Genomic DNA, 12295 nt, shown 5'->3' with positions numbered 1-12295 from the left:
AAAAAAAAAAAAAAAAAAAAAAAATTTGTATAAAAGAGCTACCTCATAGGATTGTTGTGGGGATTAGTTAATGCATATGAGGTGCTTCGAACAGTGCCTGGCACTCCCTGTTACCATCTGTGTGATTCGTTCATGATTAGTTGACACATCAGGAGCCCATGAGGGCAGAGGCATTTTAACCATTCTTGTATCCTCAGTTCCCTGGCCTGGCAGAGATCAAGGATCACTTGTGAATTTAATGGGAGATGCCAGGCTATGGGGTTCCAGGCATGAGGGACACAGCCAAGGTCTTTTCCCTTCAGCTCACTCCTTGTCATTCTCCAGGTCTCAACTGGAGGATGCCACTTCCTACAGGAAGCCCTCCCTGACTCCCTGGCTAGGTCTCGATCACCACAGTGACCCCAGCACTACCCAGCAGAGGACCGGCCACAGGAGAGGAGCTTGATGATAACAGTTGTTTGCTTCCAGTCCAAGCTCTCAACCAGCCCAACGGTGTTTCTCGAAGTGAGGACCAAGGAACAACAGCATCACCACGGTGCTTGTGAAAATGCAGCTTCCTAGGCCTGGTCCCAAACCTACACACACAGAATCTCTGCAGATGGGCCCAGGAATCTGCATTTCCTACAAGCTCCTTCAGACACTAAAGTTGAGACCCTCTGTCCTTGGGCGGCACAACCTTCCCAGGTTATTACCCAGCCTAACCCCACCACCCAAGACCCTCCCAGCTCAGCAACCCTGTGCCATACCACAGGGAGACCCTGAAGGGTGGTGAGCATGGTATAGAAGTAACACCTTTCAAGCACCTATGTGCTCTTCTAGGTGCCGAGTTCTACATGCACATGGAACCAAACACTCCGGTGGGGAGGTCTGAGAAGCTTAGTGGCTACAAATAAACAATCATCTACATCAAGCAGTAGTAAGTGTCATGAAGAAAAATAAAGCCAGGTAAGAGGCCAGGCAGTGACAGGAGCTATTTTAGCTTGGGTGGGCAGCAAGGGTCTGTGAAGTTGACATCTGAACAGAAACCTGAAAGAGGTGAGGGAGAAGCCATGTAGACACTGGGGGAACCAGATCCAGAAGGAGGGGACAGTGAGTACAAAGACCCTGAGGTGGCAATGTACTTGCTATGCTCCATGGACAGCGAGGAGGCCAGGGTGGCTGCAGCGGCATGAGCAAGGGGGACTGGGGAGAGGTAAGTGGAGGGTGCAAGAGCAAGCTGGATTGGATGGGGCCTTGTGGGCATGGTAAAGACTTGCTGAGTGAGACGCGAGGCCAGGAGAGAGTTTGAACAGAGGAGCAACATAACCTGACTTTTGTTTTGTTTTAACAGGCTTCTCCTGACTGTGGGGGTCAAGGGCAGAGGCAGGGGGCCCAGTTAAGGAGGCCACTGCAAAACACCAGGTAAGAGCAGATGACTTGAACCAGAGAGGTAGTAGCAAGGGAGGTCATGACATATGGCTGGATTCCAGATGTTTTAAAGGTAGAGCTAATGGGATTAGCTGATGGATAGACCCTATGTGGGTGCCCCATGGTGTTTGTCCTGAGTATCTGGAAGGACGGACCTGCCATCAACTGGCTTTGGAGGTTGAAGGAGGAAAACCACAAGTTTGGTCTGGGACAAGTTTAAGTCTGGATGTCAGCTGAAATTCCAAGCAGAGAAGAGTCGGCCATTGGATACATGAGTAGGGAGTTCAGGGCAGAGATCCAAGCTGGAAACAAACACCTGGGAGTTATCATTCTATAAAGATAGTGAAGCTAGTGAGTGATATAGAGATGAAGACATTCTGTTGATGACGAAACTGAGGCACAGAAGGGTTAATCAACTCGCCCAAAGCCACAGTCATGTTCAGCGGTAGGGCCAGTGGCAGAGCCAGGATTCAAACTCAGCCAACCTCACCCCAGAGCCCACACTCTTAACTCCCGGTTGTATAAATTTAAGAGTTAATCCACGGAAAACACTGGTAGGTGCCTGGCACGTAGTAAACGCTACATGTATAATAGGCCCTCGCATCTCAGGAAAGCAAAGCCTCATTCCTGAAGGTCTCTCTCCCTCCCCTCAATACCGCTTCCTCACTTGCCTTCCTCCTAAGTCAGAGCTTACAGCTCATCGCAGGGACCTCTGCTCCTCGGCACTGCGCTGTAATAACCTCGGCCTCAAAACCTCCCATTAAATCGCAACGCTGGACAAGGGCATCTCTTTATTTTGCCATCTGCGTCCCCTGCCTTACAACTTTCCCCGTTAAAGACCCTCCCAGAAATACTGAACATCCCCGACTCACAAACCTCTCTCTGCCTCACAACCCTCACTCAGGCGCCCACCAGTGTTAAAGGGCACCCTGCCCCCCGATTCCCACCCTGCCGGGTCAGCTGCCCGCCGCAGCCCGCTCTCCCCGAGAGGACCCCTCCCCCCAGGCCCGCCGCCCCGGCCCGCGCACCCGCCGCTCCCGCCGCCTCTCACCTTCTCCACGGACAGCAATCGTCGCGAGCCGTTCAACTGCCGAAGCTCCAGCCCCGCCCCAGGATCCGGCCTTCTCGCTCCTGATCGGTCCTGGCAAACCCACAGCCAAGTTTCCATTAGTCAAAGCAGACGCCCGTCACTCTGTCCCGCCCTAGAGGAGAACCCGCCCTCCAAAGCTTGCAATTGGCTAACTTGGGAGAGGCGTTCCAAAAAGTGTTGGACAGGACCCTATCGTTGGTCCCCTCTCCAATCGCTACTGGTCAATAATGCTGCTAATCATACAACAGGGCTGTTCCCCGGAGTGGGACGGAGATAATCTCGGAAGTAACCCATTGACTCCGCCCACCACCCCCTGCTGTAGGGTAGGCCGCACCCACGTGGAGGGGAGGGGCTGGAGGAGAGAGTTGGGCGTGCATGCGCACGGGAAAGTTCTGGCGGCGGGTCCGGAAGCTGCGGGAATGTTCTAAACATAAAGACAGGTTGAGATTTATCATCGTTCAATGTATTGCGAGGCTGCACGAAGCACTTTGCAGGCCTTGGCTTATTTAAAGTTCATAACAACCTTGCAAAGTAGGCGATATTATGATCTACAGTTTGCCACTAAGGAAACAGGCTCAGAGAGGTGTAACCACTAGGCTGGGATCACACAGCTATGAACGACCCCTACTTTGAGCCCATGAGTCATCAACAGGGCGGATCCAGCTTAAGGAATTGAATGGGCGTGTCCTCTTTGAGCAAAGGAAAAGCAAAATCACAAAATTGGATATGAACATGAAAATTCACTTAGACTATGAAATAATAACAAATTACATATTTAAAAGAGCTGACATTTACCACAAACATTTCAAAATCCCAAAAGGTAACGTAATGTTTTTATTAATTTACTGGCTGACACACCTCTGTGATATGTTTCCTACTTTTTGGGCTGCGTGCACATTTCATAACATCTTTATCTACAGAGAAAAGAGAAAAGTAAATTATCTTTTCTCTAGGATGTTTGATGAAAATTTTTTTATTCATTATAATTTAGAACAAGTTTTGGCTTCACAAGTCAGTATTGGTAATGCTATCTAAATCTTCCGGAAATTTGGGAAAACTTTCATGAAGTTTCATTCATATGTTAACTATATGATTTGGAAAATGTTTCCATGGACTAACTTCTAACTCAGTCCTTTCAATACCTGATACCTGCAACACACAGATGCTTCTAGAGTGAGCCACTAAAGGACACGTTCATTCAGTGGCCAGGCATAGTGGCTCTCACGCCTGCAATCCCAGCACTTTGGAAGGCCAAGGCGGGAGGCTCGCTTGAAGCCAAGGAGTTAGAGACCAGCCTGGGCAACACAGCAAGACACTGTCTCTACAGAAAATGAAAAAATTAGCCAGACATGGTGGCCAGTACCTGTAGTCCCAGCTACTCAGGAGGCTGAGGCAGGAGGATTGCTTGAGCCCAGGAGTTTGAGGTTGCTGTGAGCTATGATGATGTCACTGCACTCTACCCTGGATGACAGAGTGAGACCCTATCTCAAAGAAACGAAAAAGAGGAAACAGTGAGTACAAAGGCCCTGTGGTGGGAACATGCCCTGATGTGCTTAAGAAACAACAAAAAAGTCAGTAGTGAGTGAGTGGGAGTGCATTGGAAGATGATGTCTGGGAGGGGACCAAAAACCAGGTAGTATGGGGCCTTATAGGCCATTGTGAGGTCTTTTGCTTTCACTCTGAGTGAGATGGGAGCCATTGAAGGTGTTAGACACAGGAGACATAATTTTACTCATGTTTTAAATGATCATGATGGTGGCTGTGTTAAGAACAGGCTGTTAAAATAATGTGGGTATGAGAAACAGTTTGGTGGTTCCTCAAAAAGTTAAACATAGAATTACCACGTGACCCAGCAATTCCAGTCCCCAAGAGAATTGAGAACTGGTGTTGGAACAAATACTTGTATATGAATGTTCATAGCAGCTTTGTTCACAATAGCCAAAAGGTAGAAACTACCCAAATGTCCATAAATTGATGAACAGTTAAACCAAATATGGCATATCTGTACAATGGAATAATATTCTGCCAGAAAAAGGAATGACGTACTCATACATGTTACAACATGGATGAACCTTGAAAACATCATGCTATGTGAAAGAAGCCAGACACAAAAGGTCGCACGTTGTATGATTCCATTTGCACGAGTCGGGAATAGGCAAGTCCATAGAGACAGAAAATGGTCTCATGATGTCAGGGATTGAGGGGAGGAGGGAATGAGGAGTCACTGTTTCATGGGTGTGGGGGTCTCCTTTGGGGGTGAGGAAAGGTGATAATTATACAACATTGTAAATGTGCTAAATGCCACTGAATTGTTCAACTTGCAAATGGTTAATTTTATGTTCATGTGAATTTCACCTCAATCAAAAGAAATTTTAAGCAAAAGATTAAGAAAATAATTCAAGTGAGAGGTGCTGGTGGCTTTTCCGAGGGTGGTAGCAGTGGAGGTGGTGAGAGGTGGTTAGAATCTGCATATATTCTAAAGGTAGAGATGACAAACTCTGCTGTCAGATCGAGTGTTGGGAGGGAGAGAAAGGAATCAGAAATGATTGCAAGGTTTTTTGATCTAAGAAAGATGCCAAGGCGAAGTTTCCATTTACTGAGATTAGATGAATTGCAGGTATGGGGAGACAGGGGGACAATGGGGATTAGGAGTTTGTTTTTAGACATGTTGATGTACCTAATAGACTTCCAAGTGGAAATGTTTAGAGGATAGGTGAATACCTGAATCTGAATCAGCGATGAGGTCCAACCTTGATGGATATGTGCATAGAGATAGGTAGATATTAATAGACAGATATTTGGGAGTCCATCGCCAAAGGAGTGAGTAAAGAGAGAAAAGAGAAGAGGACCCAGGACTGAGCCCCAAGACCCTCCAATGTTTAAAGAGCCCAGGAACGAGGAGAAAACAGCAGAGGGGCACCACTGAGCTAGAGGGAAATCACTAGAGAGGGCTATCTTAGAAGCCAAGAGAGAAAATACACCAAGGAGGAGGGTGTGACTATCAGTGAGACGGAGTGTTCAAATGGTGTGAGGACAGGTCACTGGATTATTCGATTGCATCCCATGGAGGTCACTGGTAACCTCGCTAAGAGCTGATTTGGCCATGTGGCAGAGCCACGGCCTGATTGCAGTGGTTCAAGGATTGGGAGGAGCGGAATCATAGGCATGAGTCCAGATACCTCTTTCTGTGGGTTTTGTTGTAAAGGGCAACAGAACGTTGGAGTTGGAACGTTCGAACAAGAAGGGCTAGAGGGGCATGTTCGCATTGAAATGTGTTTCATTGCCCATAGGAACGGTCCAGGAGAGAAGGGAGAGTGGATGGTGACGGAGAGAGAGGGGAGACTTGCTTGACTGAGGTCCCTGTGTGGGCGAGAGAGGCTGGGGTCTAGTGCACACACGTAGAAGTTGGCCTTGGCTGCCAGGCACGTAAATGAGGTATGTGCGAGAACACGCACTGAAGTGCGATTTAGGTAGCAAGGAGTTGGAAGGAACCCGATGTCCATCGTGAGAGCTGGAGAAGTGGAATAGGAACACACAATGGAATACTACACAGCAAGGAAAAAGAGGGAGAAGCTAACGTCAGGGCAGGGCTCAGTAAATGTCCACTGCTAAATGCTTTAAGCTGCAGTCCTATGAGAAAGGTACCATTCCTTAACAGCTCCTATTTTACACATGGAAAAACTGAAGCCCAGAGAGGTTAAGTAACTTGGCCAAGGTCATTCAGCTAGTGAGCAGTGGGGATGGTACTTGAACCCAGGCAGCCTCTCCAGGGTCTATAAAACGCACTCAACTTGAGCTAGAAATAAGCGTAGCCACCCAGAGAGCTCTCGAAAACAACAAAGAAAGAAAGATAATGAGGTTTGTCGCTCAAGAGCATTTTTACAAATTTAAAACATACATACAGCGACACTGTCTTTAAGGATACACATGGATCTTGATAGAAGAATAGAAAAAGAATTGGAAGGCCAAAAATTAAGCACACAAGAGTGGGTGCCCGTGGGGGACAGATGAAGGGGTGGAATTACTAAAATTAAATCAACCAAAGATGATTGCATAGAATCAGCACAAGTCTACGCACTCGTGGGTCTAAGCCAGGAAAGCATCCAGATCCCCAGGGAAGCAGAAGACCACGGGCTGGGGAGGCGCCCGGGCTGAGGGAGAGGGCTCCGGAAGAAAGGCAGGCAGCATGGCGAAGCCCCTGTAGCCAGGCTGCAAGGCCACCAGGGTTCGGAGCCCAGCTCTGTCACAGTTCCCCTGTTAGCAAGTAATTTAGCCTCACTGAGCCTTGATTTTCCCATCCATACTATTTGTAAAGTCACACCCCGTGGAGAGATGCACAGAAAGCTCCTTCTTCCGCAACCTAAGGCAGGAAATACAGCAATATGGCTTGCTCCTCAATGTTCCTACAGAAATCCCATTTTTATTTCTTTTGGATAAGACTCAGGGTATGATCTGACTCACCTTTGAAGAGGATGACTCTGGCTGCTGGTGGGAGAGGTTGGGCAAGGGTGGAAATGGGGGGCTGAGGGAGGAGGCTCCTTGGAGAGTCCAGGTGGGAGTGGATGGGGGGCCCCCCCGGTGGTGGCGGTGGAGAGGGGGAGATGGGGTCCGATTTGGAACCTAAAGTCACAGCAGAAAGGATTTGCTGATGGAGTAGATGCTGGTGTGAAGGGAAAAAGAGGTGTCAAGGGCAACGGCAAGGTTTTTGGCCTGAGCAACCAGAAAAGTTTGGAATTTATCCCAGCGGCAGCAGGGAGTCAGGGGAAGATGTGGAGGCTGGAGGAGGGGAGGGGACTCGGTCAGATGCCAAAATCACCAAGGTGGCAGCCAGGACCAGGAACTCGAGCCTGAGATCAAGAGACAGGGATGGATTCTAGCCCTGGCTCAGCCCCCAAATCACGGTGGGCTCCCAGGCAAGCGAAAGCCCCTGGTGGACCTCAATTTTGCCAACCGACAAAGCGGCTGTTAGGAATAAAAGACTCTGACTCGGATATCCCCAGGATCAGATAAACACACAATCAGCACGCAAGATTAAACCTCCTCTCCTCATCCCCCTCCCCAAACTCTCCCTCACACCACTGGACAGCACACAAAAGTGCCCTGGTTTGAGAACCTGGAGGATAGTATCAGTGACAATGGCAGGCAGTATTTGTACTGTCCGTCTGTGCCAAGAGTTATCCGTGCTCAATGACACTGAAACCACACAAGAGCCCCGAGAGGTGGATCCTTGGTGATCATCCTCATTTGCAAATGGGGAAACAGTCTCTGGACGGTTGGAGGCTGCAGTGGAGAGGTGAAATGACTTCCTCAGAGTCACAGGGGGGAACTGGGACTCCGAGATGTCCCCCCAGGTGCACAGCTATCTGTCATCCTGGTCCAACCACTAGCACCTCGGACCTGGATGGGCCAAGTCACCTCCTCACTGGCTCCTTACTTCTACCCCTGCTTCTGACACCGTGTTCTTCGCGTGCAGTCAGAAGGATCTTGTGATAAAAGCTAAGTCAACTCACGTTCTTCCTCTGCTCCGAACCCTCCCATGGCTCCCACTTTAGCCAGAGTCAAATTGGAGTCTTTACAGTGGTCCTCAAAACCCTGCACCATCTCTCCCTGCCTAACGCTGTGGCCTCGTTGTGCCCACTCTCCCCTCCCCCACTGTCCTCCTTCAGCTTCCCTGGGCTCCTTCCTGTTCTTCCAATGAGCCATCCCAACATGAGCTCATGAAGTCAGGATCTTGTGTCTGTTTTGTCCACTGCTAGATCTCCTTAGTGCCTAGAACGGTGCCCAACACGTGCCAAGTGCTCAGTAAGTCCTTGCTGAGTAGATGAGTATCTGCCTTCAGTGTCTTTTTTGTGCAGAGCACTGACATAACTGCTATATGTGTTGGCGTCCGATCCCATCTCTTCATCCCCTCTGCCCCTGCCCGGCGGTCCAGGCAAGGAAGCCCTCCCCAACCCCGGAGTCTGTTCTGGCTCCATCCCAGGCCCCAGTCTGGCCAAACCCCTCCATCACCCCTTTGATGCCCATGTCACTTCCCTGCTTAAAATCCTCCAGTGACTCAAGGACTCCACCTTGTAACTGCCACACCAGGGTTTTCCATACTGTCAGTCACAACTGGTTAGTGGGCTGTGACATCAACCAGCGTGTTTGAATAGAACAGAGTAGAATAGAATAGAATAGACTAGATCAGACTCTATGCACAGAGCATCGACATAAGGTAGACTAAGGTATAGGTGAAGTACAGTTTCAGGAAACTTCTGTTTCAGTTTTATATGCCTCACATCATGATGTAATTGTATTTCTTACTGTGAGTCAAAAAAGTTTGCAAAACGCTGTACTGCACCGTCCTGCCTCTCCAGCTCCCATGTACTGAGTGGATGGATGATATTAATAGCCGCTCAGACTCATCTCTTTGCCAAGACCCAGGCCAAGTGGTTTTACCTGCTTTTGTTCATGGACTTCTTGCTACACTCTGAGTATGGTCCTGATTCCCATTTGATATACGGTGAGACTGAGACAGACTAGAGAAGGATGGTGCCTGAGGTCACCAGGCTGGGAAGGCTGAGGCTTGAGCCCCAGCCAGCCTCCCCCCTGCACATGGAAAGCCTGCTCCCTTGCCCACTTGCCCTGCCCGTCACGATCTGCTCCCCACCTGCACAGAGCACTCAGGTGTCCCAACCCGTCCTCAAAGCCCCACAGGTGCAAGCTGCCTCAACCCTCCCAACACGCCAGCCAGCAGTAGCGTTTCAACTCAATTCTGCAGGCTAGAAATCTGAGATCTTTCATCCCAGAAAACAAAAGCTAGAAAGCATTCCCAAGAATCTACCATTCTATCACCCTTCTCCAAACTCCCCTCTTTGAGAGGTAGGAGAGAGAAATGGCTAAGGACATGACCTTGACCGCCTGGGTTCAAATCCCATCCTTCAAAACTTTGTAGGTATGTGACCTCCCAGGCAAGCTCTCCAGGCCTCAGTTTTCTTTTTCTGCAAAATGGGGTAATAACAGTAACCTACCCATAAGGCCATGCTTAAGACAAGTAAGTTAGAATACACGCCAAGTTCTTAGAACAGTTGCCGCACCTCTTGGTTAGGGAATCTTCCCTATAATAATGCTATGTAACTGGACTACTATTTGTCCCCCAGCTTTGTCACAGAGAGGGGAAGGCCCTTGCCCGAGTTCACATGGCTGGGAAATGGGAAAGTCAGAATTTGGATGCAGATCTGCCTGGACTTTTAACCACCAAGTCACAACAGTCCTTTAAAGGGGTATGGTATCAATAGCGACAGCAGCAACATTTTCCAAATTAAGGAATGTGAGACTCAGAGAGGGTAAGGACACACCCAAGTCACACAGCACGTAGGTGGCAGAGCCAGAATTCAAACCCAGGCTGTGTGTGTCCAGGTGTGGGTTGACCTTCACTCCAATGAGCCCTCCATACAGCTCTGCCAGGGTGGAAGGAAAGAACAGGGTCGGGACTGCCCCTGCCCCACCTTGGTCTGGGTCTCTGGTGTCCCTGACTCTGGCCCCTGCCCAGCCTAGCATAGCCACTCCCCGGAAAGCTCTGGGGTGGGGGCACAAGGGTGGCACGGATGATGGCAGAGGGTACAGCAGCCCCCTCCACCAGCCTCTGATTAGGGCCCTGCAATCCCCCAGGATTTGTTGCTTGGAAAGCTGACGTTGGGTTGCTATGGTGATGGGTTTGGGGCGGTTGCCATGGCAGCAGAACTAGCCTGAGTTTAAAAATATCTAGCAGGAGGTTTGTGTTTGTGTGTGAGTGTGAGTGCGTGACCGACCGTGCTGTTGTGTGTGTCCAAACGGGAGGGTTGTGGGGGGGAGTGTGGAGTTAGGGCTGCAGGCATGACTCGGGGGTGGGGGCTGAGCAGCGCGCGGCATTCCATGTGTGTTGTATGTGTCACTGAGTGGCCCATGAGGTCCGGTCATTGTGTGTGTTAGACGATGTGGGCCGTATATCTAAATGTATGTGTTTACTCAATTTGTGAGCAAGGCATGACCGAGTCTGTTCTTCAATCTATATATCATATGTCACTGATAAGTATGTCTTATATAACATAAACCATGTATGTCCTGTGGCTTTGATCAAATATTTGTAACTTCTCAGAGTGTGTGGGTCCAAGTGTGGAGTTGTCGTGGCTCTGAATATGCGCACCTGGGACGTACTTGGATGTTAGATGTGATTACCTGGATATTAGACGTGTGTCTCTCTGTGTGCGAGAGCTTGTGTTGTGGCCCTGAGTCCACACGACTGAATGTGCATTATGGGTGAGTGTGTGTGTGTGTGTGCATGCACGCATGCCTAGCCCCTGTGAGTGTGCCTGTGTGAAGCTGTGTTGAGTCCGTGCACCTGTCTAGCTGCAGCAGGGCCTATATGGCTGTGTCTGTGTGTGAGGGAGAAATTTCACACCCAACTTCATGGATGTTGGCATATATACCTGTGTGGTGTGAGTCTATGTGAGTCAAAGGGTCTAAGAAGGTATGGATCTCATCCTGACCCCAGCTTCTCCCTGCATCCCTCTGCCTCTTCCCCGTCTCCATGGCAACCAGCTCCTCAGCTCCCTCCAGGAAGATGGAGGGGGAGGATCCAGACTGCAGTGGACCACAACCCCCTCTAGTCCCCCTTGGCTCTGGGGACAATGGGGGGGGAGGGGACAGATGGGCAGCCACCCCATCCACCCCAGGCCATCTGCTACCCCCCATCCTGGGGACCTGAGAGCATGGCAAGGCAGGGGCAGGGAGCAGGGTGGAGCAGATCCCACAGCAGCAGATTCCCCAGCGACCACAATTACCCCCATGCAGACCCCGTCCGACCTAATCTTGCCTCTGGCTGACCTAGCGAGGAAAGAATCCTTAGAGACCAGGAATCCAGGGAGAAGAAAATTCATGTATGAGAGAACACAGAATCTTAGGAATGATCCACTCCAAGAAACGCCCCCTACTTCCAGTGACTTCGGGCTCTGCAATTAGACTTGTCCTGTGTTCAAATTCCAGTTTCCCTCTCTCAAGCTGTGTGCCTTTGGACAAGCCACATTACAAACCCAGGCCTCCGCTTTGACATCTGAAAATCAGGTTTTCTTAATGACATGAGTAATAATATCCCACGAGGGTCAAGACTGTTCTGTCCCCTGGTGTATCCCAGCGTCTCGGCAGTGCCTGACATTTATAGGTGGGCTCTGAGTCCTGCTGACTGAATGGAGAGCCAGTGTGTGCCAGGCTCAGTGCTACACGCTTCAACTCAGGTGCTCATTGAATTCAATCCCCTGAGCCTTTGCAGCAACCCTGTGTGATCCTTCAAAGGACAGATGAAAGATTTGAAGGGGAACTTCCCAACTGTCAGGGTTGGAAGACACGTAAAGTGAGATTTCTTATCTCGGCCAAGTGATGTCAGGTCCCTGAGGCCGTTTCCTCATCTGTAAAGTGAGGATAATAAGAGAGAGTTGGTCACTCTGGGGCTTTAAATGCGATAAGGTCTGTGAAGGGCTTGGTTAGAACAGGCCCTGGCACGTAGTAAGTACTCAATAAACGTTTCTTAAAGGTGAGAAGTGAGGAAGACTTGGAAGAGCCCAGCGTCCTCATTGTAGCCTGGGTGAGTGCGGTCCTTCTCTCTGTGGCTGGGAGGGGCGTGGCCAACCCGGAGGGACACCGTCCAGGCTTCAAGGGTGGACCAATGGGGGTGCCGAGGGGCGTGGTCCTGACCGGCATGGGCGTGACCTTGCGCGAGTGGGAGGGGCCAGGCCGCTGTGGGAGCCTCCGGGAAGAAGATGCTCGGGCCAGCAACCACCGCCA

General features: G+C 50.0%; 1 protein-coding gene across 1 annotated transcript in view; it reads right to left on the bottom strand.

Moving 5' to 3' along the window:
- CCDC61 (coiled-coil domain containing 61) overlaps window positions 1-2502 on the bottom strand; it is a 24607-nt gene extending 22105 nt beyond the window's left edge. The window contains exon 1 of the mRNA XM_012653508.1: window positions 2459-2502. The gene's annotated coding sequence lies outside the window, so the exon portion shown is untranslated. The remainder of the gene's footprint in view (window positions 1-2458) is intronic.
- Between the last annotated feature and the right edge of the window lie 9793 nt (window positions 2503-12295).

Source organism: Propithecus coquereli, unplaced genomic scaffold, assembly GCF_000956105.1.
Source record: "Propithecus coquereli isolate 6110/MARCELLA unplaced genomic scaffold, Pcoq_1.0 Scaffold42, whole genome shotgun sequence".
In the NCBI taxonomy this organism is placed as follows: domain Eukaryota; kingdom Metazoa; phylum Chordata; class Mammalia; order Primates; family Indriidae; genus Propithecus; species Propithecus coquereli.
The sequence above is the reverse complement of the archived record's forward strand: the minus strand, read 5'-3'. Positions and strand labels throughout refer to the sequence as shown.